Raw genomic sequence first — 27134 nt, 5'->3', positions numbered from 1 at the left:
TTTGATTTTCATTACTATATTTTATTTATTGGCCACAATTTATGCGAAAAACTTGTCCCACAAATATTTGTTTGCCTAAAATTGGAAAAATATCTTTCAACTCCGAGAGCTATAAAGTTAATAACTGAATTTCAATCATGAAAGGCACGACAATCCGTAGTTTTCAGACTTAAAAATAATATATTTAAATACCTTAATTTATGGGGTTCACTCGAGTACAATATGCTAAGAGTTAACACTTCCAAAAATAGACACTGAACCCATTCAGATGCTCCTCAAATTTCAGCCATAAGCCCTCAATTTGGCCGGCTTAAGCATCCGGTAGCAGCTTGTTAGTCCGTTCTTAATCATTGCCCACTGGCCCGTTGACCATTTAGCTCTCAACGACTTCCGTTACGCTTGAAAAGAATTCTTATTTATTTGTTTTCATTTCCAGCCCCAGCCCCGGATCCACTCTCTACTCCTTTTTAACCATTTTTGCGCTTGTTTTGTCAGCGCTTTCAAAGAGATGATTATCTAAGAGCTTTCTGTCTGTCGGTGGCTTTGTCTCTTTCACTTGGCCCCCCGACCTCTGGCCTTTTGTTGTTCCGACTGTCATCAATATCGCGCCGTCGATCGCCTTTCATAATTGTCGCACATTGCCAGCCGGGAACTGGTTCCCCGATCCCTGGCACTCGTTGCCTGTGGGCCACATTACCTCTACCACAGTCTCCTGCCCATTAACGCATTTTAGTGCACTTGCCGATCGGCCGATCCCTGGCCACTTCCCGTCTCTTGCACATTTCGATGTGACAACTTTTTACCAAAGCGTTTTTTAATCGCGCCATTTTCGCCCCATCACGGGACTAATGACCAACAGCTGACCGCATACTTTTCGCAAATCTTTCAAGGTTGCTTACGATAACGGTATGAAGTCCGCACCTCATCGTGGGAACAAGCACATGCCCCAAAGTTTGAAAGTTTATCAATAATCTTGAAATTAATTAGGACGCTGTTTAATCTGGGCTCTGAAAGGGGATGTACTCAGTAATTGGAATAGTTTAGCTCAAATTTAATGACCTCATATACTTGGCTTATTAGATTAAATGAGGTATGGTGCTTGTTCAGTTTCAAGTGTACGAAAGCCGGTTAATCGCTGAAAACATAAACAAGATTCATTCAGAGTTCACTTGCCGGCTTTTCCACACAAATGAACGCTACTCTCTCTCTGATCTATCCCCCTGTCCGAGCATGGGGAAAGCCCCAGTCTCTCTCGTTCAACATTTTGTAGCACGTGCAGCGGCAAACAAGAATAACAACATTGTGGGGTCAACCCGCTGGCTCTCTCGCCGAGCTGCGCTCTTCTGAAGAAGACAACTGGGGATCGGCATCGCCGCAGATCGGGGCTTCTGTCTTCCAGTCTTCAGTTCATTTCGAACAGGCGAACGCGAAGCTCGAAACTCGCGGACGGATGTATTTTTAATTTGGGCGGGAGATCGCGTAAAAATCAAGTTAAACAAAAGAAAACTGAATCGATGGTGCGGAAAATCAATGAAATGCAATTAAAGAACAAAGAAATTCTATAGAGCAGAGGTATAAAGTATTACCTTTGAATAAAACCTCCCAAGTAATGGCAACTCTTAATACAAAAATGTATATCCATATTTGGAACATCTTTTTCTGGCGGTGTGATTGAATCTTTTGCTTACATTATCCCCCCTTTTAGTTGCCTTTCAAGTTATTTTTGGGCGCTGTGCGCTTTTCTTCCATTTGGGATCACCGTTCCTTGGTTTTCCCCCAGCAAGCACCCAGTAACGATACATTTGCATCTTCATATAGCATTTCCGTTGCGTGTGCAAAATTCGAAAAACAACAGAGAATATCCAAACGCAAACGTGAACGTGCAGTGATGTGAAAAAATAGAGAGAGAATATTGTATATTTTTAAAATTTCGCCCTCAAGGCGCGACCAGCAACTACGAACAGAGCCAACCCTTTGGTGGTGCCTCCTGCTAAAAATGCATTGCATGTGTTTCTAATAATGAAGTGTTTATTTTGAGCGCCGCAAGTGAAAAGCATTTGAATGCCACAGAGAGCAACAAGCCGAAAATCCATAGATGTATTAGAGTGGAAAGTGTTTTTATTTATTTTGTGCATTGTGTGCATTTGTGGCTTCTGGCCCGGCCTGCCCAGGAGACACTGGACTTGTGCTCATAGCGCTGATTGGATTACTTCCTTGCTGGGTAAGCCCCTTAGTCGGAATATCAGCCACTATCCGGCGAACAAATTGTGATTTATGCACTTATTGTGAAATATGTATTTTCCCGCTTTCGAAACCTCCGTCATTATTCTTGGTGTCGGCGCGAAGTATCTCGTATTTAATGGCCGCCATCTCCTTGATTTTCTGCCTCTCCATCTTACTCCTTGTAATTTGGCAGATTTCCACCCGATAGTCTCTTCTTTGGGGTAATTTCAGTAATTTCCTTAAATATCTTAACAGTTTGTTTGCAGCTAAATGGCCGGAGGACGCTTCATTGGATCGTTATTTTAAAATCTTTAACCCAGATTAGAATAAAATATATATTCTGCAGAGTAGCACTCTTGTTGCGTAATTAAATGTACACTTTTAGGTTGAATTTGATTTATTTCGTGTGACATTTAGATCTTATCTCTTGATGAATTCTGTGCAAACTCAAATATCGCATTCCTATGTGCATCACTCCCGTTGGGGCCGTCGCGTAAGCCCCTCCCGATTAATATTTCACACACATCTACTCTTTCACTCAAAAAAGCAACCTTATCTGCGAAACGAAATCTTTTTCCACACCCGGATCCCGGCTCCCGGCTCCATCTGCATCCCCCCTTAAGTACAAAGTGCTTGTCGCATTCTTGAGCTTAGTTTGCCATTTTTCTTTTGTCACATGAGAGAATGTCAACTTCTGGCCAAGTTAAATCGGAGACAATAACACACAACGCCTCGGAGTAAAACTTTTAAACAAAGCCCACAAATCATATTACACATCAGCAGCAGCCGCACCAGAGTCTAACTAGGCTGGGCCACGCCTCCGCCGCCCAGTGCCGCTGCCGCCCAGTGCCTTTGGAGAAGGGTAAAGTGCATGGGGACAAGCCGAAACCTCGGGCAGCACATTCAAGCAACTATTTTGCACACATAAATCTGACTTATGACACCCACACACAAATGTAGGGGGAGTGTAGGTGCTTAGGGGGGCGTGGCAGGTCCCAATACTACACAGCGAGAAAAGCTTGGCCCACAGGGCGGATGATTAATAAGTTTTGAATTAGAAGTTCTTCAGAATAGATTCTATCCTGAGTAAGTTTAGAGCTGAAGTTTGTCTTTCAGTGCATATACCATTTCGCTCCAAATGCCGCCTTGTTGATGATGTGTCTCTGTTAACAGACCGCGAGGGCTTTTCAAAATGAAAAATGCTGATAACTGCAACAAATCACCGACTCGACTCGACTCGACTCTCGGCGTAAATTGCAAGAATGTGAGCTCGTTCATAAAAACATCATTTATGGGGCTGGGTGGTGGCAGCTGGGTTAACAGCACCTTTGTCTATGCTCTCGCCACCCCCCCAAAAGTGGCGCCTAATGATGAATGCAATTGCCGCAATTTGCTTTTACTATTATGACCGGCAGAAACTGGAAACTGGAGAGGCTCCCCAGCGAAAAGGCGGGAAAAGCGAAGGAGGATCCAGCAAGAAGCTGCAGGCTCGTAAAATGAAGAGCGTTTTTCGGTTTTTGTTTGCACGAGTGTTAACCGGGGAATTTGACCTTTTGACTGGCGATAAATCGTGTTGGTATTTTCCTATATTAAAGCCCGACTTCAACACGTTTTTGTGAAGGCTTAAACTGGGCTAAACAGCTTAGAGGTAGAGGTCTCATGCTAATTCTAGCTGATAGTTTATACATCCAGGGATTAAAGAGAATACTGTTTAGTTCTAGAGAACTATTCTATTTTCCGATAAAGTTGTAGGTCCCTTTGGCTTATGCATTCCTTGTTTATAGCGCATGTCTTTATTGAATCTCTTGGCAAGGACATTGCACTTGGCCCTTGAGCTGTTGATTTTGGGCTTACTGTCGCCGGAGTTGACAGAGAAATGCGATGGGGGAAAAATGGTTAACCCAAAGGGAGACTGGGTCTGAAACGCTGGAGTTGCTGCAGCCATGAGAGATCGGAAGACGATGATGAAGAAGCGCGCGAAAAACGTGACGGTCGATTTGTGCAACGTATTTCATACGTTTTTTCTCAAAGCCATTCGAAACCAGTCAAAACAACGGCCACAAAAGCTGGCAATAGGGAATTTGCGTTCAATAAAAAAGTTTGCAGCCCAGAAGTTGCATGCAAAGTATTTTTTTTTTATGGAAGAATGCAATCCAAATGTCAATGAGCAGTAGGAAGAAAAGTGTCTGACAAGAAACTCTAGAAATATCGTACTACCCGAAGTTGTACAATATTGTCAGTTTGATATTTTTGACATTAATGACAGCGGAACATTCTTCCCCAAAGTTGCAGTTGAACTCCGCCGACCCACAATCGGATGATTCAGTTTCCCCTTCCCGTGTCTTTTTTTCCTCTTTTCACTTTGCTCGGTGTCTGGCATTTTGCTAAATTTTTATTTGTTCCCACAGTTTGTCGCTTGGCATAAATACATCGTTAGCGGCAGTCCCAGCTTTGGCTTCAGATATCCAGCTTAGCCCCAGCTTCTCTTCGAGATCCGAGGGCAGACGGAGAAGACGCGGCAAAAACTTGCAGGAAGCTGCAGACAAAAACTTGGACTAGACAAAAAGCAACAACCTGGAGTCACTGCTCGCTAGTCGCAGTCTTAGATGCCTTAGTCGTCTTAGTCGTAATAGTAGTTATTGCCTTACATGCACGTTTAATGTTCTTTGGAGGCGGTGCGGTGCGGTGCGACAGCTAAGCTGAAAAAGCTTGGGTCAGAGAAAAGGAAAACCTGGGTTGGGAAGAAAGCAAAGCTAAATGGCTGATACTCTTTTCGTGTAGGAGCATAAATTGCTCCATTTACTGTCCCTTGTTTGTTAATCAGAGAAGAAAGGATAGCCATTATCCTTATCCTTGCAATTATGGATCGGAAATATTCATTAAAAATGCATGAGCTCACCTAGAGCCTATTGAATTGAATAATTGAAATTATTTTAATTGAATTACTCGCTTCTATTGTATAGACTCTGTAGAGTAACGAACGACCTGTGTCTCCCGCTTTCATCGCCCCCGCTCCGGCCTGACTCTCCTCCCCAGTAGAATGGCAAGTGAAGTGTCTGTGAAATGGTGCACAAGTGAAAACAACAAATGGGTCGCCTTGTCAGAGAATCTCCGAAGTGGCTCCCAACTCGGGCTCACGTTTTTGTTTTTTATTTCGCCGTCGATTAGCTGGCAGTTCATGTCAATGTCTGTCCCACAGTCCTGCCCCCCTACAGCAGCCAACATGTTAAGTTTTTGCCGCACAATTGCTCATCACGTTGAGTCGCAGCCTGGTCCCGCTTCCTCACTGGCAGGCTGGCTAGCTGGCTGGCCCTGTTTCTCTAAAACGAGAAATTCTCGCAGATTGTCACTTGTGGCACTCTCTTCCCCTTGCTCCACTTATAAATCAGCTGAATTCATAATTTTTGCAGCCATCTTCCACCGACTTTAATGAAGTTTAGCCAAAGGGGACCCCGTTTATTAAGCTCTCGGTCAGTCGAAAGAGGATGTTTCTGTTTATTTATACGAGCGTTTTTTGCCTGAATGTGTTTTCGACTTCATTAAGTCAGTTCTGAAGGAGAAGCCGCGACAATCATTTAAAACACAAGGAGCTAAGGCTGCCATCAAAACACACATGGTATTGAATATGCAGATGGTGCCCACGATGCACGAAGAATAATGGGCCAATAACCAATGAAATGTACAGTGCAGTTCATCGTTTAGCCATTTAAAGAGACTTGAGTGATGTTTACTTTGATACACTTAAGAACTGCATTAATTCGTCAAGTTGTTTGTCTGTTTAAACTTAATTCTACAGTTAGTTAACTCATAACCAAGACAATTAAACTGCTTTTCTTCAATCCACATACTTACCTCAGGATCCAAGCTTCAAACAATAAGGCTATTGGTGCAGAACGCATGAGCTTAATTACCAAATCGATACTTAAGTTTCAATAAAATTTACCAAGAGGAGAAGGATATTGGAAGGAGGGGCCAGAGTCTATTCAAGGGCCAAAGTCTATTCATAACCAGGACTTCCTTGCGGCATTCTCTCACAATCGGAGAAGCAAAAGTCAATGCCAAAGCTAATTTGCCACGACTTGGGGAAAGGAACTCGGTGGCAGGCTCGGGCGAACAGATTTGGCTACCACTTAATGCCGCACTATCGGGTCCAAGCAGTCCCCCGAGGTGCTGCACGTTCACCCAAACCGCACTCCATGGCCAATAAACATATTAAAGACGTGCCACAAAAGCAATTACTTAGGCCAAAAGGGAGGAAGGTATGTGCAGAGCAACGGATATATGCAAATAGGCCGGCATATATGAGCAGACCCGACTAGTTTGTCAACCAATTTGAGAGGCTGGCTGGCTCGTGAGAATCTTTTTTCTTCTCCACCATTGCACAACGGTACGAAATGTAGGAAAAGATCCAAGTCACGCTCGATTTTTGGCCCGAAGAGGCGAGCTGGGCCCAGTTATCTGTGGCCGAGAGCTAAGCAGACTGGCATAAAGAATGCTTTTTGCCACAGAATACAAAATCCAGCATCCAGAGACCATCCACCATCCAGCATCTAGAGTGTAGTGTGGTGTGTGGTGGGGGCGTGCAAATAAATCTTTGGGGGCAATTACCAGCCACAGACGCCCAAAACGGGCCAAGGCTAAACGGGTTCACAAGTGTTTGGCCAGAATGCTGTGTTTGACCTTTTATGGCCAACCAGGCAGCCATCCAGCCAGGAGTTCTGAGCCAAGGAAAGGTGCACGTTGCACTGCCTTTGACTTAGACAATTTTTAAATTATGTTCCTCCCGCTCAACTGCGTTTGGATTTATGGCCAGAAGATCTCTGACAAGTTTTGTGCCAAGAGAGCACTTTAAAAACGCTAAACAGTTTCCAGGGAAGCGATGCCAAACAGAATGCACTTGTAAAATAAATAATTCGATTGTTTATTAAAGTTTGGCTTAAGTTTTTAAAGAAGAACACCTGTTCTTGCCATTCTTCCAGTGTAGCCAAGTATTTCCTCTGATTGAAGACACGCCAAAATATGCGGCTCAGTTGTAATGCAGCTGAGTGGAGCTGTACGATCTATCCGATCGAACTATCTTCCACTTGGCTTCGATCCCATGGTCCTGGCCATTTATTTACTTGCAGCTCTTTTCATGTCGTCAACTTGTTGTGACTTTGTTTGGCATACATAATAACAAGAGGAACCGCAGCCCCCACCACCAGTATAGGCCAGGCTCCTCAGGCCAGAGCCAACGCGAAGCAAAAGGCAGAGCCATTGGAGCATCCATCGGGGCCAGCATAGATCAGTGACTGATCATCAATTCGCTGATTTTCCTCGGCTAAATGCTTTATGTCATTGCTGGCTGTTGTTCGTTGTCGGTTGTTTGTTTGCTGAGCTTTATTTTGTTTGGCATGTTTTATCTGCATCTTTCATGTTCGCATGTAATTTACTTTTGACTTACCACGATCATCAGTCTTCAGTCTCCAGCTCGAGTGATCTCCAGTTGATCTCCTTTCTTGTTCTCTCGCTTTTCCCATTTCCAGTTAATTAGCTTTTGACTTGTCTCTGATTTGATTTGGCTCTGATTTGCGTTGGCAGTTTCGCGTTTGGGCCTTCAGCTTGAGTGATCTTCCTCGCTGGCCGTCAATTGTTTATGTGAAAAGCAGAAACGTGCATTTTCCAAGTGCCCAAATGGAAATTGAAGTGGAATCGGAATTAGTTGCCTAACGAGTCGGGCAATTATCCCAGACCTAAGCCGCCTCGGAGGAGGAGTGTGACAGAAAGATATCGATCAATTAGGTAATTAGAGCTAAAGTCTTTGTACTGACCACTTGGCAGATCGATGGCCATGCGGAGAGCGTCGGCATCAGAAGCGTTTGAAGAAGTTCAAGAAGCTATTGAGTTTGAGTTCTCAGAAGCGAATAAATATGGAACAGTTGCGGCATCATCTGTGGATGGAATTTGAGGGAAAAACTTATAGCAATTAATTATCAACTACTTACGTGTACTGTTGAGCTAGTTGCTGGACCAATTTATCCAATTCCTACCTCCAGTTAACCCACAAATGCCGCAATTCAAAGATTTATATCGCTCGGCCCAAGCGGACAAAGACAAATAGCTACATTAAGCGATAACCGATCTGAGGAGAAATAACAACAATTAATTCAATTTGCATTTTGATAAAGCCAAAAAAGCCAGTCCCCGCCACGGAGACACGGAATGTAAGCGACAACGAAACAAAAATGATTTTTTTGCCATCCATATGCAAATGAAAAGCCAAACAAATTGAGGCAAGCCCTCGGAGGGACCCTTCGGCGGAGCCTATCAAAGCTCCAAAACAAAATAGTTGTCGGCATGCGATTTTATTGACCATTTCAGATTCAATTAGGGGTAATTTAATTTCAATAATAACTAGGGAGACAACAGGCCAGACCGCTTCGCACAAGAGATACGCCGTGTATCTGATGGGCGTATCTGTATCTGCTGGATATCGTCGGCATCAATAGAGATGCTGATGGCTTCAAGCCGCAAGCTCTGGACGCTTATCGAGAGTGTGTCTCTCTAGTTTCTTTTAGAGTTACAGTTAATCTTAAAATTTCTTCATCTTTGTTGATTTCTTTGGAAAATAGAAAAATTGCTTATAAATTTCGCTCAGTGCTCTAACTGGTTATTGGACCTGATTTGAATGTTGCGTGTCTTCAAATGGCCTGCACTTCTGAGAGGAAAACGACAATGACTCTATGTACACACTCTCGGGTGATTGCCAGGCCACTCTTGGTCTTAATGATACAGTTTTTGTCTCATTGCCGGTGGAGGAAATGTGAGTGAGTAATGAGTGATCATCAAGTGTTTGGAGAAAGTCTCTAAATTAATATTTAAAGTTTAATTGCATTGAGATTCAAGTGAGCGTTGGTTTAAGATATGAATGAGTTTTGTTTATAAAGCCATTTAGTCTTCCTTAGGACAATATTTTCTTTGCAAACCCCCAGCCCGAGCCTAGTTAATATTGACACTTCCGTGGCCACCTGTGGTACCTCTTACTCCCAAAGTACTTTTTAATTCAAGTGCCAGCAGCTCAATTTCAGTTAATTTGCTCATCACTTGACCAAACACTTCATTCGGTCCAACTGAAAAAAACAGACCCGAAATAATTTGCCGACCGTGATATGGGATCGGATCAGGTAACTTTGGGGCCGGGTTGTGGCCACCGTTGTTGGTTTTACATTTTTTTTTGGTCGCGTGCAGCGTCCAGCGGCTGATGACGATATTTTTTGGGCCAAAACAAAGGGCCAACACGCAAATGAATTCGACTTTTGTTTTGTTTTGCTTTGCTGCGTTTTGTTAGGCATTTTGTAGGTTTGATGTTTTTTTGTTCGAGAGATTCCATGTTTTTGGCGCCGGTGCGTGTTGCATGCATTTCGGAAAACAGAAAAAATTTATGTGCAGCCAACAAAGGAAGAAACACCGATATGAAAATTATGACAACAGCAACGGCAGCAGCCGCGGTATGTCTGGTGGCCCATTGCCAAACACACGCAGCACATTGTATCTATGTTAATTAATTAACAATTAATTAGGTGCACCAGCAGCAAAGGGGCAGGAGGAAAACAACAACAGAATCGACCACGACCACGACACCGACACCGACACCGACCCCGACGAATTGAATCGATGACGTCGCTAATGGTTAATGATGACTTTTTGAAAATTTGTTGTGTCCGTTTTTTTTTTGGGTTTGGCCCCGTTTCCCCACTCTCTTCAGGTTCGGCGGGTTGGCGTGGCGTGCCTAAACGAAATGTTTGGCCAAGAAAAAAACTGAAGAAAAAAGGGAAGAAGCCGCTGGAGTTGCCACTGCCACTGCCACTGCCCCATCGCCCCATCCAATCGCCCGTTTTTGGTCTCATCTCGTGCGGGTGCTGCAAACCTTCCGTGTGTCGTTTTGTTATCGGTCGCGTTTATCAAACGCGAGACAGCTTTTTATTAGACAAACCCCGTTGGCCGACCCGATCCCTTTTTATTCGGTTTCTGAAGCATATGAAATTGATTAATACAGCATGATAAATATTTTCAAACTCTCTACGGTTGCTGTTGCTGCTTTCTATCAATTCGGTTCAATTTTTTCGATATCTCCGACCTGCCATTAAGCCCATGATCTATAGTTGTTCGATAACTGGCATGTTTGTGTGTCGGGCTCAGCCTCCGCTGATAATGACGGCCCAGGCGTATCAAAAACAATTTTTGTCGAAAGCCATTTTTCGGTAATGGATAAATGTGAACTTTATCTAGGCGGGGAATGATTAAAAAATTACAAATTAAAATCGGGGGAAATTATCTAGGGCTCTATCAGAAGAAAATATCATGGGAAAAAAGAAAGCGTTGCGTTTGAATTTCTTTATAATTTATCAAGATGGATTAAATAGAATGGAAAATATTGAATACCTAACGGTCTTCTTTTTCGATTTTCATTAGTTTATTAAACTAAATCTTTGTAATTTATGGTCTAGAATCTAGACACAATAATTTAATACTTGTTGCAGCTAGATTGCCTCACTCATGTGAGTGAAAACCCACAAGATTCTACGAAGAGGGACCTATTTTAATTAAAACCAAAACTGTTTACAAACAAACAGAGCTGAGGCTTACAAAGAGCACACTTAACACAAGATTCTACGAAGAGGGACCTATTTTAATTAAAACCAAAACTGTTTACAAACAAACAGAGCTGAGGCTTACAAAGAGCACACTTAACAAGTACAAAATCTGCGTATAAATCTTCTAATCTCTGCTCCCTAACACCTCGGAAACAAATCGTGCAGAGAAGCCCCGGAATAGAGAATGAGAATGAGTCAGAAATTAAATGTTCTGGCCAAGCCCAGAGTCTGAAGCGACTTCCGGCAGAAAGTGAACTTTCCTTTCCAACAAAGGCAAAAAAGAAACCGATTTTATATCTAACTGGGAGAAGGGTTAACAAACTTCGCGCCCAGGCAATAAAATTTTGCAGGGCGAGGCCCTTCCTCCTCAGCGGCCCTCGGTCTGGGCTGCGAGGGAGTGTGTGGGTGGAAATCTCCTACAGCATAATACAAATTGCTTGCATGTCTGAGCGTTTTTATGACAATGGCCAACTTCTCCAGACTGTTAATTAATATGTGCCAAATGAGTTTCGGAGTTCCAGCGATGAGCTGGGCCAAGCCTTGGCCAGCATTTGGAGCATAAATGACTGATTAATGAATAGTAGATGCGTGGATAGAAATTGGGTTTATTTGCAAGAGGTAACCAACATTTTATGGCTAATAAATCAAAAGGAAAACTCCCCAAAATGAACATTAATTATTCCGTGAGTGTTTATATATTTGAATCTATAAAATAGTAATTTAGATACTGATAAGCCATGGGAATAGAAATTTTTCCGTATAACCTTCTGCAACCATGATCTAAATCTCATTTTCAAGAACTAGTAATGTAAAAATATTTAAAAGAAATGATAAATGATGCAGATGACTCTCACGAATCATGTTTATCCTTTTTGTTGAGCGGAAGTTGCAAGAAATGCGCCGACAGATCCGTCATCATAAAACACTATAATAATAATAAGTATGTTTTTAAAAGGTCTTGCAATATTATATAAGCTTCTTTTCTGGGAACCTTTTAGGGACACTTACTTGAGAGTACAATTTTGATAATGATTCTTGGGAAACCATTCGAGAGGCAAGATCTCTTTCGGCCAGTTCCTTATTTATTTATTAATATAAAAGCTCTTGTTTATGAAGCTCGCCGAGTTAAGTGGAGCAAACCACTCACAATGGACGCAGCTGGGGGCTTCGAAAGGCATTTACATTCCATATGATAAATGATGATGTACGCAAATTTGTTTATGACTGCAGGCGTTCTAATTGATGGTCATGTGTGAGTAATAAGAATTTTTCTCCGCGACGATTGCAGCTGAGAACTTTTGGGTTAATCGTTTCAGGTTACAATTCCACACATACTTTCCCGCCTCATCCTAGTTGAGAACCGCCAGTTGCCGAGGTCGTTAGGGTTTCTTTTAGTTTTTTATGGCATTGTAAAATCATCGCTAATGACCCAATTCGGTAAGCAAATTAAACAACAGGATTTATGCTGATTTACACACGAAGGCTCCTAGTCGCAGGTCTCCTCGGGCGGCTCCAGCTTTCAGGTTTCCTAGGCCCATAAAACGGGTCGCAAGAACAAGCATAAAAACGGCCAGGCCAGGCCAGGCCGAAGGGGGCAGCACGAGGGAAATAAATCAATATTTAAATTTTATTAGCCGCGTTCAACGGGGCGTATGTGGCATGTTATCACCGTCGACATCAAACGACGTGGTGCTGTTGTGTACGCCACTTGTAATTAATTGTTAATGTGCCTACACAAATATATATAATTTGGCCGGTTTGTGCAGCAAATATTTGCTTTACCACTAATTTACACACAGCTCTGACCATGGGACCCCAAAAGCTAGTGCTGCCTCGGGCCAAGGGGTTTAATGTATTTTTTGCCCTTTTAATTTATAATGATAGGGTGGCCATAAAGTTAATACACGAAATACTCCGGGCGAATTTTAAATGATGAAAGAAGTGGGCCCGGAATAAAAAAATGTTAATGAAATACCTTGATTACAGCGACTAAGAGGGCTTTGGTGAATGGATAATATGATTGATAATACCAACGAATTATGAGTAAATTCCGTTCAATCTGAGTGACAGAAAGTGGAATAAATGACAGTTGTTCGCACAAGTGTTGTGACTACCTGTCTAGACACTCAATCAAAGCAAAGACTTGGAATTTATTCTTTACTTGGGCTTCCATCTTTAGTTTTATTGACAAATTACTCTATCGAAATAGAAAAATAGTTTCCTGTCGCTCACACATTCAAAGTGCCAGGCAGGGAGGCGAAATCTTGGGGTTTCTCGATTGAAGCTGGGCGAGCAAAGATAATGATTGTCTTGCTTGGATGCTCGTCGAGTGCCTTCTCTGGGCGGGGGTGGCACTAGCAATAGTCGGGGGGTAAATGGCACTCATACATAACGATTATGGGGCCACTTTTCTCATAAAAATTCAAGCGGCAGCACCACGATAATGATGCTGATGGCCCGCTGGCGGGGGATGCGAAATGCCACTGATGATGTCAAAACAAGCAACAAATTGGGTTCGACCGGCAAACACTTGTCATGAATTGAATCATTGATATTACCCTTGATTACGCCTGCGGCGATGTACTACAAAAACGCTCCACATCATAATCATTGTATTTTATTAGAGTAAACTTCTCGGCTTTGTTTTATCAGGACAGCCACCCAGAGGAGTGGAAAACAAAAACAACCGCTCCAATGACAAAGGAAAACATTTTGGGGAAATTTCGGCTCTTGTCTGAATTTTGCATCGCTGCCTCGCAGATTTTGTTGCCATTCTGGCAAGCGAGACGCTCAGGTCTTTGAAAGGGGATGCCCGCCAAGGCTCTCAATCCTTTCTGGGAATTCCTCGTGAATATATACCAGCCCCTCGAGTAGATTGGCTTTAATGCCCTTTAATTTTATTAAACTAATTCAAGCAGCGAGATCTCTGAAGAGACAAATTCGAGCAAATTGGATGGGATCTGAAACTGACGCGCCGAACAGGAAGCTTACATTATAGGATAATTGGAACTAGTCTAAAATTTGCCAAAATTGAAAACTATTAACTCCACAAAGGCTAATTTTTCTAACATTTAATGAAATAGTCTATTTTATGGGCTTTGTCAGCCGATTGGCTGTTTAACTTCCGCCATAAACTCTAAATTAGTTTCCATTCGAAACAGCTAGAGGTCTGGGCGGGCTATAGGTGCGCTCCAAATTGTATTTAACAAAATTGAATTCGGGGCCCGCCACCGGCGAGCAATGCAATATGTTTATCAGTTTATTGATTTTTCAGAGAACAAACAAAGAGCTCCACCCAGAGCTGCAGCGCATTTGGCAAATCTGTATCCACATGTCGAAGAGGAACTGGCGGGACCTTGGGTGGCTGGCCAAGACTTGTGTCAAATGGCAGCAGATCAAATATCCTGTGGTTAAAATGCGATTCAGTGATAAATGGGACGCACATGTGACCGAGGGCGGGGAAGGTAAACAAATAAACCTGGGGGACTGGGTCTCGGGGTCAGAGGCAACCAAATGGGGTTCTTATATTGCACGTCCAGCCATCAGAAGAGTAGTGACGGGGATGGCTTCTCGTTCCGGTCTTTCATCCGCCCTTCTTCCAGGTTTTCCCAGCCTCAGCTCCGTGTTTGCGGTCGAAATTAAATTGCAATTTCCAACTACTTCGGCCATTTTCATTTTTATGGGATTTGTGCTGCTGCAGCCCTGTCAGCTTTGTTCCCAACTGCAGGTACGTGCAAAGTGTCGAACTTGAACAAAAACGAATAAAAACAAAAAGATAGTTGGAGGGGAAATAGTTTTTTCAACGCTAAATGGATAAATGGAATCGCAGGGCTAAGATGAGTTCAGGTTGATACTCGAGCGCTCTCGGTTACCGTTGCGCTTAATGCATTTGATTTGCACTCGGTTGTGACTCCTGCCAGCCTCCCTTTTTGTATAAGTTGGTCTGTCTCTTTCACTGTCAGCCGGCATGACACTTTTTTTTCAGTGACATACTTTCCAACGGATGAGGAATAGCAAGGATTTGGGCTATCATAAAAAAATAGTACCTTTTTTTAACAAATAGGTATTAAATCCTTTTGTTAGCTTAAATACAAATAACATTGAGACTTGCTACATCTGCCTGAAACTTTTTAAACCAAAAAATAACATTTGCAAAAACCAATTTGATCCCATCAGGGCATTGCGAATTCGATAAGCTCGCAGCAAACTTCCTCTTCCTGTGGGCACTTCTTTTTTGATGCAATTTTGTAACTTAACTAGGGTTCATTCATTTAGCAATGTCAACAGTTGGCTGACCAGAGGCGTCTTTGTTCGCCGCTGCCCGGACGGCCGTCGGGGAATGAATGGGCGAACGCCCGACTGGCCAACTGAGTGATTGGGGGAAGGAGCGTGGGCTTGGCTGCGTGTCAAGTGTCGCAGGGTGCGGAAATCCAAAACCAAGCAGCTCCAGTCCAGTAACCGGCTCAGTAACTGGCCTGAATGGACGGTGGTCGGGGCGTGCAAAATCTGTGAGGAAAGAAAAATGATACTGGCCAAACTAACTGAAATGGAATTGATAAACGATGAAGCGAATGTTGCAGGAACCGAAGATACCGCTGTCCATCAATTGTCCGCAAGACAAAGGCTCTATGCATTCATTAAACATTACTGGGCCACTGCCGGCTACTAATTGCAGTCTGGATAAGAGAATTTGTGGACCCAGTCCCAGTCAGCTCAAACATACATACTCCACTTGACTGGGAGCATCACCCTGCAATTAATTTCACTTTCAATTTATTTTTAATTCCTCATTTAACGGTCAATGTGTTGTTAAAGTTCGTTGAAAGCAGAATGCAAATTAATTTTAATTGCCACCATCAAGATAATCGAATGAACTTGACCAAAAAAGGCCAAGCGGCGATGGCGGAAAATTAAAGACTTGAATTAGGAAAAATAGGCTTAAATACAAACTGGTCGCTGGGGCGGCCAGCGAATACACTGGAAATCAATTAGGGCTTTCTCAATTATTCAGAATCCATTTGCCATCGACGGCTTCCTTCCGGTCGCTCCTGGCTGCCTTTGCACTTTTGAACTAAGCCCTGAAAATCTATGATTTGTTCCGTCTGCCGCCTGTTTCTGTTTTATTTTGTATTGACTGTATAATTAGCGGCATTAGGGAGTTGGCTCTTCAATTTATGCAGAGCAATCGGATGAAATGCAAAACTTTTGCATCTTCCCTGCTCTCGCAAAGCATTTAAGCCCACTTAAATAAATCCCCAGTGCTCCACCGCTCTCCACTCACCCCCATATAGATTGAATAAAATAAACTCTTGAAAAGTTTTGGCTAATGCCGGCTTTCCTCCGCCTTCCTCCTTTTGTGGGCGCTGGTGGGAACTTTTGGCAAAACAATAAACGCTCAAGTGGTCGCTATGGCTTCCTTTCTTTTTTCCGTTTTTAGGGAGTGGTTTTTGGCAATGTGCCCTCCAAAAAGTTATTAATAATTAATTGCTACAGCTTCGACTCAATCCGGTCTCATTTGGTCGGATTGCTGCATAAGAGCTTGGCAAATAGTTTTTCGACTGCACTTGCCACACACGCAGGACGTACAGATTGGGTCCTTTCAGTGTCCTGCTCATGTTTGTGGCCAAAACAACAATTTTATTGCTTGGATTTTCTTTGTTGCTGGTCTCTACGGCCTGCTCAAGTCGATCCTAGTTAATACTCGTTATTGCTTTGTTGTGTGAAAGCCAAAAGTCCTGTCTCCCCGCCTGCCCTGTCTGTTTTCCTTCCGGCTTCCATCGACCTCCGTTGGCCAGTTGACTCCTTTTAACTCTGACATTTCCACAGTTTTTGTCCTTCATCGGTTCGGCTTAGAACCTTTCAGCCATGTCCTTGGCATTACAAGTTCGGTTGCACTGACTTTCGAATTCGACAAGATGTGATGCATTTTTAATGGGGATCGACCGAATTAGGTCCAATCCAAAGCAGACATCATAAAGAATAAACTTTTCAGTTCTCTTAATTATTTTAAAATTAATATCCATGCAAAAATGCAATTAGTTTATGGTCAGTGTAGAATTTATTGAGCAATATTGCATGGGCGTATGTCCTGCCACAAAAACTAATTGCAAAAGCCAAAAAAGAGTCACTGAGTTTAAATTGTTTAAAAAAACTGAAAACTGGAAGGAAACTGGGGGCGGAGGAAAATGTGCTTTTGCATCCAAATGAATGGCAGACACATAAATTTCCAGCAGACAAACGCGACGTGCGCATTGTCTGACATTGAAAACAGCAAAAAGTTGGTAAACCAGGAACAGGAAAAAGGGATTGTTGGGTCCAGAAACCAGAAACGTGCTCGAGTGTCGCAGCTCTAATTCATTCCTGGCTCTATGGTCCACCCGGCGCGGTTTTTTCGACAGCAGCTGAGCCCAAAAGCAAAACAGACGGCGGACAATGGGTGTGGACAAGGCTTAATTAGCCGGGTAAGCCTTGCACTTGAAAGTTTCGGTTTCGGGTGGTCCGAAATGCGTCCAAGGGCCATCAAGAACTCATTTCCGGCAGCGCAAGACTGTGGGGTTCCCACAGGATCGCCTGGCTGCAATTGCAACAATTTGCCGCCATTAAAATATTAAGTGGAGCGCAAAAAACGAAAGGAAGCCGAGGGGGGACCACTTCTTCTTCCGGACTAATCAAAAGTTGGCAACCCCTAACCGTAGTTCCCATTGCCCGTTTGAACATCATAGTTCCAATAATACTTTGCTTTTAAAATGTAAATAACATTTCGCCCGTTGCGCCTCTAACCTCTCCTTTTCCCTCGCTTATTAACCTTGCCAGGATTTCTCAGCGACCATCCAGCAGATACAAATGTATCTGCGTGTGAGTGGGCATCTGCATCTGTATCTGCAAATGCATGTGGGTGCCCCTACTTTGACTAGTTCTTGTGCCAGCTCGTTCATTTTAATTGAGTTTATGAGGCCCTGACAGGAGGGGTTGGAAAAAGGAAACACAGTAGTGACTGAGCTGTGGTTTTTGCAGCTCCCTCTCACTTGTCGGTCACATTGATGCATGGCATTTTAATAGAAGGCAGCAGGAAAATGAAGATTAACTTGTTTCCAGGGAGGGGACGATTTATGGGCCGGGCCGGTGAAGGAGCATAGGCCGAGCCGTCTGAAAATTGGTTGACAGGGACAGAGGAATACGTGGGACCTAAGGTGCAGTGTCAAATGGGAAAAGCTGTGATGAAAACACGGCTCAACCTCCGGCTTACAGCTTGACTTACGGCAAAGTGGGTTCAAACCCTTTCGGGGAAAAAGAGTCATTTGGTTACAGCAATTGTCTGACAGCTTTTTTGCTCGGCTCCCCTTTTTGCCTCCCAGACACTTCAGAACAAGTTTGCCGAAACTCTTTAGCGCCTGGCTCCTCGAGGAATCCAATTTGATTGCCATTTATAATATAATGCGCCATAATGTAATATGATGTGTAAACAATAAGCCCGGCATTAGGACGAATCCTGTTTCCACTCCGTCACTTTCCCCCGCCCCAAATCGAAGAGCCGACGAAACTTTGACTAAGCCGCAATACAAACTCAAGATGCCGGCCAGAGATGAAAATCAATTTCCCCCAACTAAAGTGAATTTAGCAAGAGATGGCCACAATACGATTCCAATCCGGGCAGCCAGAGTCTTCTCGTTAGGAGTCGAGTTAGAAGATGGAAAAAGAAAAATGTTCTTCCTGTTTGGTTTGGTTCCTTCCATTTTTTACATACATACATATATAGTCAGCCATCCTTTTGTTGTATTGGAAAAAGTTTATCGCAGAGCAAAAATCTATTAAGAAAGTTTCGCCACAACGCAGCAGTTTGGTTATGGTTTTTGTTTTCTTGGCCGGGCTAGAAAACTGTAAAAGTTGCACTTGGCTTTATGAGTTAGTGTGCTCCGGATTTGAGCCTGAGCTTGGGCTTTGCCTGTGCTTGAGGCTTGGGGCTTGGGATTGGGCTCGGGTAGGTGTTAGCGATAGGCTATGGAAACCTTGGGTCCTACACTCCGAGATCTCCGGGAGCCACAATAAAGGATTTCGCTTGCCTAAAGTTCGGCGCGAGTGCTGTTGCTGTCAAGTTGCCAAATTAGTTTTGCATTGTGCATTGACATAATTTTCCCTCGAGCACGTTGTTCACAATTTGTTTTCATCTTTTCCCGCAGGCATTCGCCGCGCTCTATTGAGTTTTAATTAAGAAAGTTGCCGCAGATAAAATAAAGGGGCGTTTGTTTTAATAATTCCATTTCTCCGTTTTGAAGGCGCTGTTTCTGCGGAATATTCCCCTCCAGCCAGCTCCTACAGCCAGTCCCTCTAGCCAACTCCTCCATCAATGCCAGACATATCAATTGTCATTATTTGTTAGTGTCATACCTAATAGACCCTCGAAAACAAACACTCATCCGCTGGGTCGACTGCGCGAGTTCTCGGTGCCCCTGAAAGTCTGTGGAAACTGTTCTGAAAAATTGCTTAATGCGCTCCCAGCGTGGGTTTGAGGGAAAAACACGAGGGGGATAGCAGAATAAAACCGGGGAAATAAAAGGACCAAAAAAATGAATGCCAAAAGTTTTGATATTGCATTGCTTTTATTTGGATTTCTTTAAAGTTTCCCTCACTCGTTTTTATAACCCTCGCTTCCTGAGCAGAAGCTTCTGCTGATGCGTGTAAACTTTGGCATTTGTGCAAAATTTAACAGACAAGCTGGATGGGAAGCTGAATGGGAAGCTGGATGGGAGAAAAAGAAAGGAAGACTGAGTGCAAACCTTGAACTGAGACAGTTCCAGAAATTTTATTATATTTTTTATGATTATTTTCCCTTGGAGTGAGAGTACCGATGCGTGGCGGGAATACCGCATTAATCTCAGCAAAATTAGGTGAATAAAAGACACGCATTTCCATTTCACTTAAATAAATTATTTTGAGTATTTATTACTCGCGATTCTGCTGGCTCGAATCTCAAAATAATAGTGTCTCCTGGCGCTTCTTATATTTTCAACGGTGTGGATATCCTTTTGGACTTACGAGCGGACATTTTGACATGTAACGAAGGCTTTAAAAATAATAAGCAACGGAATAAGATACTCCGTGGTGGAGTTTGTATAAATGTGTAACGAGGTTGGCATTAACGAAATGTGCCATCAAATTGCGACACTTGAATGATGTCATGTGGTCGCAAAAATTCTTAGCCAGAGTAGCCAGGATCTCGAGGACCAGGACTCAAAGTTAGAACCTCCAGGAGAGAGGGGTAATGGTCGGATGGAAACGTGACTCGAGTTCAAAGGCAACCACTGGATGAAAAAGTAGAGCTGTGAAGCCTTTAGGTTGTCTTCTTGAACTGTAGCTGAGAACACCCACTTGGCAGTTTCTGGCTAAAAGTGCCTAGTCCTGCAACTATTTAGTTAAATTTTGAAATAAATCGCAGCTAATTTTATTTCATTTGGCATCACTGCCGTGCAATGCCTTTCGCTTACTCAATGAGAGAAGTTCAGTTGATGACGGGTCCTGTGTTCTTGTGCCAAGTCCTTGGCGATGAGGAGGAGATACAGGCCATGTCAGTTCCTGTGCAACCTGGTCAGAAACGTGTCTAAAACCGCGGGAAACATGGTAAGACATTGTTTTCACAGGAATATGATGAGTCTTGAAACACAAAGGCAAACTGGCGCAGGCATCAAAAACAGAGAGCTAATTTCAAAAGATTAAAACTATTTTTAAAGATAAACTATATAATAAATTGCAGGCTAATTGTATTACTTTTCCCACAAAGCGTTCCCCAACTCTTTCAAGTTCGTCATACTTCCCTTTGGATTCAACAATAGTTTTATTTTGAGTCCCACGCAGTTTAATTGCCTCTCCCCTTAGGTGTCGCTGGAGGAACATAAATTAGACACTACTCCCTTGATATCGACACATATCGAATGACAGGGAGTGTCCGGGCAGGTCCTTTGATGACTAATGAACCGATGACAAATGAAACAAATGTCACAACAGAGCGACAAATGAAGCGCACTAAAACGAAATTGTTGCGCTCAACTTATAGTGACATAAAAATGCACTAAAAAGTGGAGAACCAAGTGGCAGCTGTTGCTGACATAAAAACTACTGCTGCGTTGATGATTGGCTCTGTGTTTTGTTTGGGTTCAGCTCCCAGACCCTGTAATTATATACAATAATGCGATCACAAGCCGCAAAGCCGCAACCGCACCGAAAGATGCTGGTCTGCAGCCAATAATGTCATCATCATTACCAGCCCGGACATGTTTCCCATTCGGATGAGCGGGATTAAGCACAATTTGATAAAGTCAAAATAATAAAAATTTAAAAAAGCAGGAGAGTGTGCGCATGCGTGGCCCTGGCCTCTGTCAGTTTACAATCCCCGCTCCCAGGAAAGGTCAACTGAGCCCAACGATATTGAACCTTTTATAAGGGCGAGGGCGTCTGCCGGCCCATATGCTCGTCTTTTTGTTTCAAAATTTTCAGGGGAATAACTCATAAAGCAAACATGTGCCGGCAATGTGTGACCAAATGTTGAGACAACCTAAGGAAGCGGCATGGGGAGGATATTCGTGTCTCGAAAGGCAAGAGGGCAACCGACACGAGACGAGGCAACTTGAGAACCTTTTAATTGGCGCGAGGTGAGAGATGTGGCTCGCTCGCATCAAATCCGATACAATCCAATCAATTCTTATCGAGCACGCGATGCAATCAAGAATGGAAAGCAATTATATTCCGTTGCCGGCTCTCGACTCGTTTTATGGAATTTTAATGAGCGAAATTATGCCGAGAAAACGCAAAACAAAAAATTATCGACCAAAAACCAAAGAAACAGCTCAACCTTCCCCCCAAATGTAAACATTTTCGGGGAGATTTGGCCACTGTTTGTTTTGTTGAGAGTGCTGGCTCTAATAAAACCAAAAAACGCGCAATGAATATGAAATACGCTCTAAATATTCACAAAAATCTAGCCCCTGAATGTAAATACAAAATATTAAAGGGAAGTTGCGAAAAAATCGAAAGAAATGAAAAGTTGATGGATCTGTGGGGTAGCCTACTATTTGTGGTGTGGATTGCAAAAGTTTTCAGCTTAAACGTAAAAGTGTCTAGACTGAGATTTATGGAAGGAAACAAATTGAATCTTCAACAATCGGCATGAACAAATTTAACAAAAAATAATAATAAAAATGCGGCAGTGGAACTCATTAACTTTGTGATGTCTATATTATGACTAGAATGCGTGAAGCAATGTTGAAGAACGATTTCCATTTGTATAAGGCTTAGTTAATTCGAGTGGTTTTCTTAAAATGAAAGTTTAAAATTACTTCCATCCAAATCCCCAAAAATTATCAAGCCATTTCCAATCAATTTGTTTCCCGGGGAACTTATTGCGGAAACTGTCAAACAATTATATTGCATTTCTTGGGAAATAAGTTTTACCCGCTTTTGGTTGAAAACTTTTAACACAACTTTCGTGTTAGGGATACAGCCCCCTTTGGCCCACCTCTGTCACCTGTCAACCGAGTCACCATCCTCATCAACCCTTTCCGGCGACTTTCCGTTTTAAATCCGACTCTCTTGGTTAATTAATTGGCCTTCTTTTTAATTTGAAATTAAAACTGCCTTATCCCCTTGCTCGATGGCCTCCACCCCCGTCCGCCTTACCCCATTTACCGCCCCCGTTCCGTCCCTCCATCTCACGCTTTGCTGGCCGCTTAATTACAGAAATTCGTGAACGGGGGTCCCCCTAATCCGGGGCTTCTTCGGCCTGCCCGCGAAAATTGCATTCCCCCCAGTTCCTGCAACCCTGTGCACCCCCTCTAGGGGCTCTCTCTCTCTCAGGCTGGGTAGGGTCGTAGGGGATGTGTTTCGTTTCCGTTTCATTCCGCCGAAGACCGCTCCTTGGATATAATGTTTCAGAGCTCCACTCAGACTTCCGTTTGCTGGCTTCGCGTTCGGTGTGTTTTCAATTTTAAGCTCCGTCGCTGTTCAAATTTCAATTCCAATTGGAAAACGCGTGTGGTTCGTCTAACGGTAACTCTCTTTCGCTTCCGTGTGTGTGTGTGAGAGTCAGTGTGTGTGTGAGTCTCCTTGTGTGTGTGTGAAGTCTTGTAAACAACGCAGCCTCTCCATTTTTTTTGGGGGTCCTCTGTCCTAGAAGTAGCGTGTGTTTGTGAGTTCCCTCGCATTTCCCACTTGACGTGTTCCCATTTCGTAGCTCTCTGTTTTTCGTGTCCTGTTCCCCCAACCCCTCTGTTTACCCGATCATATGGCGCGCATTTTGCGTGCTTCCTTCCTACGTCTTAAGTTTTTGTTTTTTCTTCCTGGCGTTTTATATTTTTGTTTTTGGCTAACTTCCTGTTGCGTCCTTCGGGCTGCTCATGCCAAATTCACGAACTCCGCGGCGTTTATTGTGTGCATAACTGTCGGCTCCAACCTTAAATAACTGTGTATTGCAGGCAAATAATTTTCGTCCTGACTCTAGTCCTGGTTCTGGTCCTGCTCCTCGACGTAGTCGTCGTCGTGTGCAGTCGAATGCAAATTTCATTTTATTTTCTCATTCATGCAAAATGAGTATTTATGGCTCTTGCATAGCATTTGCTCCTGCTTGGCTGGCTGCTTGCTACTTGCTGCAGATTTGATTTATTCCTCCTGACTTTATTTTTATGATGGCCACTAAAAATGGGTGTGTCGCGATTTTCGGCCGGAATTGGCCAATAACATTTGCAATTGCCAGAAATGAGCTTAAACTCCATAAGTTACGATCGGACCGGTCTTAAGGAAGTCTATAATATCAACACCATTTCATTCGCAATTCATTTTCTTCGCTTTATGTCCTTTTAACAGTCCTGTATTCCTTATCCTGAATCCTAAACCTGTTTCTTGAATTACTAGAAACTTTGCCGTTGCCGTTGCAATCCACAACTGGCACAACCACCCACTGGCACTCATCATTCGAGCATCACTTTTCCAAAACCCTCAAAGCCAAAGCCATCACAGCCATAGAAGAACCACATAGGGTGTAACGGAAACTCGTGAAACTACAGGATATTACACAAATACAGATAGGGCAGCAACACCTATTGGCCAAAACGCGGGGGGAACACTCGGCTGAGGAAGAAGTCACAGCCAGCCCGGCTGCGGCTGGCAGGCTAGCTATAAACGAAACGCAGGAAGTCAGGAAGTTCCAACTGCGGTCTGGGAGGAGATGGAATCTGGGTAGGCTGACTATATTTTTCGCATAGGATGCAAAACATATGATTCGGGGAAAACTCTCGCCGGGAGAATTGTTCCTTCGCTCGCGGAGAGAGTTTCCCTTTCTCCCGCTGGGGTTTCCCACTGCCAGCCGACAGCCGACAGACAGGGCTCTCTCTGCGCCCACTCAGAGACACAGAGCATGGGTTCCATGTGTGGCTTGGTGGTGGAAAAGTCGGTTAGCCTAGACAGCGCTCGCTCTCGGCGGTTGTGAGGACTTTTCCAATACGCTCTGAACTCATTGTGTCGATTGAGTTGCTCGTGGAAGGACGACAACGTCGCTTTCTCCAGACCTGGTGTGTTCGGTTCGGTCCGCGCCAAAGGATATACAGGATATACAGAGACACACCAACACACATTCGCCGACACCACCCGCCCATCCCCCCCGAGTACATAGGCGCAGTGAAAAGTTGTATACGTTGCTCTGTCTGTGTGCGTGTCTCGCGTCGCGTGTTTGAGTGCGTGAGTGTGTGTATTTGGGAAATGGGCACAGCGAAAATAATTTAAATAAATTCGGTAACGAGAAAGTCCAACACAGAAAGCTCGTGCGAATTCCCCTGCCTGCCCCCCTCCAACCGCAAACGGTGGAAATCCTGTCCAAGGGTCTATGAAATATAACATATACCAGAGGAAAATAAATGCATATACTAGTATATGTATTAGTGCAATATCTGAAAGCGTTTAGTGTCCATGTAAATGTAAAACGTGCTGATGGAGTCTGAAACTAAATAAAACAGAAACCTTGCCGGGTTTTCAGTTTAAACAAAAACCAAAGAATTATTGTGGCCAGAACAGCGTTCGCCGAAAATCAATAATTGGGATTAGTAGCTGAAGTTTTTAACAAAAAGCATAATTGCGGCAAAGAACTAACTAAAAGGATTCAAAAAGTAAGCTGGAATTAAATAATTTATTAATTTATGGAATGAGCAACCATTTCTTGATGAAAAGTGAATAAATAATAGACTTGTTTCAAGTTCTTTTTCGCAAATAAACTATAAGATAGACAGTGAAAAAACATCCTCTGAAATGGATATTATTATTTTTAATTACGAATTGGATTTCCGAACATTTGTTTCTTTAATTTTATTTAGATTTTTTAAGAAAACCCACTTGATTTGCGTTCTTTGCCTAAGAGTGTGTGTGTGTGTGGAGCATTTGAGGTTAACACACCTTAGACATATACATACACGCCGCACACACCACTACACCAGTACACCCATACACATGTGCAGGAGAGCAGAGCCCCAGCCCGAGAAGCCGCTGGGCTCTATAGCTCCTGTGCGTATGCAGCAATTTCTTTTTAGCCGTAGCTCCCGCTCTGTTTTTGGGGAGCATGAAAAATCGATCGATTCGCCCCGACTCCCCGTTGCTTGCTCGCCGTCCGTCCGTCTCTCTCTCCCGTTCCGTTCGTCTGGAGCTACAATTATGTCCTGGTCGTGCTCCTGGTGCGCCCCCCAGGACGACCCCCCAAATAGCGGCTGCCGCTTATCAGCGAAAATACGAGCTCGTAGTACTCCACATAGTTTTCCTCTAGGAAAATTGGCAGCGCTCTGCAAAGCTGGCGGGGGGTTGGTTTTTTTGCAGGGACTCGGAGAGAGCCCCGAGAGTGCTCTCCGGGCTTTGCAGATTTTTGGCCAACTCTCCGGAGGACTTTCTCTGTATTGTTCGCGCTCTTTCTCTGCAGGATTGCCGCCATGTGGGTGCACTTGTTCCTCGGCACTTGCTTTCTGCGCCTTTCTGCCGGTTTCCTAGTCTCCGCTTTCATGTTTGCTTTGTCGCGGCGGGCTGGAAAAAAGCAATGAAGGGTGAAATGGCTGAAATCGAATTATCTTGGCTCAGAGAAAGGAGGGCTTTCAGATACAGTATCTCGGAGATAAACAAAGGCGATTTCAGGAAAATCCGACGCAGAGATGACTATTATTTGCACTCCCAGCACTGCAAACTCCCCATTAGCTAAATGTTTCGTTTAGCTTCATGTCCCATGTATTACCAAAAATAACTCCTTTCGACCCTAATCGATCTTTCTCACATATTAAGGCGCAAAATTGGCCGTAGAAGAGCATTTCCATTTTATTGAAAACGATGAAAAACTAATAACTATAATTTGTCAGTCAATAATAACCGCCATAATTTGCGGACAACGAGCACACTATAATCTAGCAATTTGCGAGCAATAATGTAATCAGAAAATTGCGTCTACACAAAAACAAAGGCTTGGGGCCAAAAACAAAAACCCGAAGCTCCAAGCGGCCCAAAGATGATACATAATTCGAAAGAATTAAATAAGAGGAAAAAATAAATATGAGTATAAATCTACGTGCCAGTCAGAAAATAATAAAACACCGTCTGGCCGAAAGAGGTTTTGCAGGCAGAGTATAGGCCAATAACTGTGGTTAAAAGATGGCCAAAATGGCAATAAAACTTGGCCATAAATGAAATATTCAAATGAAATAAATAATGGCATTTTTAAGGATATATCATTTGCTTAACTCATTCTAGAGTTATTATTTTATAAGAGTCTTCAGATCACTGGTTTCAAGAGGTCTTGGCCCACTTCCTACCACTCTTCCATTGACAGCGTTGATTTTATCGCCTTGGTTCGAGCCAAAACTGAAGAAAAAACGAAACTCAAGACGAGCCGTGGCGGTGACGTTGACTTTCAACTGTGGGAATTGTGAGAGGAGCAGCAAAAAGCTGCCTGCCACCTTAAAAGCACCAGACAGCCTCAAAGAGTTCTTGGCCAAGTCAATATAATTGACTTATCTGCGCTGCATTGTTCTTGCCATTTGGGGGCCAAGACTAGATGTTGCCGATGTTGTTTTGGCTGCTTTGGCTGCTTGGCTGCCTTAGCTGCTTTTTGTTATTGGCCCGAAGAGGTTCGCTCCCTTCTGCGGTTGGGCTTGGAACATAATGAAGCTCGCTGGCCTCGTATTTGACTTATTGCGGTCGAAACCCGCCGCCGCCGTCGAAGATGTTGCAAGAAATGGGGGGAAAAAACACAAAATTCATTGATCGATGGCG

The 27134-nt window shown here is 43.5% G+C and overlaps 1 protein-coding gene across 17 annotated transcripts in view; it reads left to right on the top strand.

The window, feature by feature from the left end:
* The first annotated feature begins 1379 nt into the window (after positions 1-1379).
* LOC6497902 (neural-cadherin) overlaps positions 1380-27134 on the top strand; it is a 118378-nt gene continuing 92623 nt past the window's right edge. For 8 of the 17 annotated variants that reach the window (XM_032451703.2, XM_032451700.2, XM_032451702.2 and 5 more), the window contains exon 1: positions 24279-25000. The gene's annotated coding sequence lies outside the window, so the exon portion shown is untranslated. Of the gene's footprint in view, positions 2222-24275; positions 25001-27134 lie in introns of those variants that run through there. The other 9 variants (XM_032451704.2, XM_044716392.1, XM_044716391.1 and 6 more) reach the window with 5 other exon arrangements.

This window comes from Drosophila ananassae, chromosome 3R, assembly GCF_017639315.1.
Source record: "Drosophila ananassae strain 14024-0371.13 chromosome 3R, ASM1763931v2, whole genome shotgun sequence".
Lineage (NCBI taxonomy): Eukaryota > Metazoa > Arthropoda > Insecta > Diptera > Drosophilidae > Drosophila > Drosophila ananassae.
The sequence above is the reverse complement of the archived record's forward strand: the minus strand, read 5'-3'. Positions and strand labels throughout refer to the sequence as shown.